We start from the raw sequence: 2,417 nt of genomic DNA on the forward strand, positions 1-2,417 counted from the left end.
TTAATTATTTTTATTATTTATAATAATATTTTGTATTTTTTAATGTTATAATTATTTTTAAAATATTTAATAATAATAAATATAATATACCCAATAACAAAATTCAACAACCAAAGAATATATAATATTAAAATACATTATTGAATATATTAAATAATAAAAGTATTTTTATTTTATTAATAGAATTTTCTTTTTATTATTATTATTAAAATTATTATTATTATTATAATAATTATTAAAAGTTATATAATATTATTAAATTAATTATTTTTATTATTTATAATAATATTTTGTATTTTTTTAATGTTATAATTATTTTTAAAATATTTAATAATAATAAATATAATATACCCAATAATAAATAACAAAATTCAACAACCAAAGAATATATAATATTAAAATACATTATTGAATATATTAAATAATAAAAGTATTTTTATTTTATTAACAGAATTTTCTTTTTATTATTATTGTTAAAATTATTATTATTATTATAATAATTATTAAAAGTTATATAATATTATTAACTTAATTATTTTTATTATTTATAATAATATTTTGTATTTTTTTAATGTTATAATTATTTTTAAAATATTTAATAATAATAAATATAATATATCCAATATAATATACCCAATAATAAATAACAAAATTCAAAAAAAAAAAAAAAGAATTAAGCAAGTAGGAGGTCGCATCCCCAGGATGCGACCATCTAGTGAAGTTCAATTTTTTTTTCTTCAAGAAGTCGCATCCCCAAGTTGCGACTTGTAACTGAAGCTAAAAAGTAGGACAATCTGATATTAAAATTTTAAAAACAGGATATTTATATATAAAAAACCCCCTTTAATTTACTTTTACCCTTTTTATCTTGTGCAACCATTGCAAAAATTCCTAATGTTCAAAATAATGTTTTGAGCTGAAGATATGAAAGTGGAACTTCATTTGGTATGTGAAAACGGCAACAATAGAGTAATGTTTGAGTTTTGAGCAACAACTAAAATTAAACGGTGGGTGGGATATAGGCAATACAAGCACTAAGGAGAGGGAGATGGTATATGCATGTCAATAGTCTTATTTCAACTTCAGATTTGGGATTTTGTACGTTGACATCGTATAAAATATAAATAGAATGAGTGTGTGCATAATCTATGAGAAATCGAGAAGACAGAAAAAAAAAATTAAACAATAAAAAACTATATCATATTCGGTACATATAACATTTCTCTACATATAAATTGCACACGAAACATGTGGCTGTTTAATAAGTAAATTTAACTACAATCGTTTAACTTGATCTAAAGATTTTTACTTTATGTTATTAATTGTAACAAATCTCTTCAATTTTTTAATTAAAAAATAATAATCAGTCATTTATTCAAATCAATACCAATTATACGAACAATACGATTTTAAGTCTTTAAAAAATAAATAAACGAATAAATTCACATCAAAATTACTCTAATAATTTTTTAATAAGAGCAGATATTAAAATGCAAAACTTGTCGGTTAATTAATAAGTCAGAAACTAAGCATTAGTAGATGCATCGTCAACATTAGCAATGATATGACTAAAGTTAGAATTTTTTTTTTCTTACCGAAATTTAAGCTTACATCATCTCATTCTTAACCTTTAGCACAAAAAAACTTGAACTACTTACTCACCCCATTAATTTTATATTGTTAGGAATATACCACGGGTACTAAACTAATTAAGCTATATAACAATGAAAAGAATTATAAATTGAAGTAGATGATTGTCTCCCCTCTAATTTCTATTCTAAATGTCAACATTGCTTTTACCTTTAGGCCCTTTATTTATCTTTGGTTTAGTCAAAAGATTAATGTCGTGTTAGGTGGTAATCCAAACCCTGGAATCTTCACGGCAACTTGCCATCAATCAAAATTAAGAAAAGAAAAATCAACGCGCTAATTCAACAAAATAAATTTCCAAATTAAATTATCACATATTTTACGTAATCAAATTCAACCTATGCACATTTCTCACACATATTCACATAGATAGATAATTTGATTAGTGAATTAAGGGTCACTAAAAAAGTTTCTAAAAGAAGATATTGAATTAATGAAATCTGATAAAGTAATATAATTATTAATATATATATTGAGAATCCTATAAATCATCAAAGAAGAAAAAACAAAGGATGAACAAAAAAAAAGTAAAGCAAATACCTACATATTAATTTTTTGTATAAACTAGATAATTTTGTGTTTGTGATTACCTTGACTAATCTCTCAAATCGGATACAACAAAGTGCACATATATTAAATATATTTATATAATGATATAATCTGTAAATTGTAATACCAAAAAACATTCATGAATTTCTCTCATGAATCTGAATAATTGGGTCTTGAATATGTTCTTTAGATGACATAGATGTTCTTTTGATGAACTC

This window comes from Cicer arietinum, chromosome 7 (genome assembly GCF_000331145.2).
Source record: "Cicer arietinum cultivar CDC Frontier isolate Library 1 chromosome 7, Cicar.CDCFrontier_v2.0, whole genome shotgun sequence".
NCBI classification, from domain to species: Eukaryota; Viridiplantae; Streptophyta; class Magnoliopsida; order Fabales; family Fabaceae; genus Cicer; species Cicer arietinum.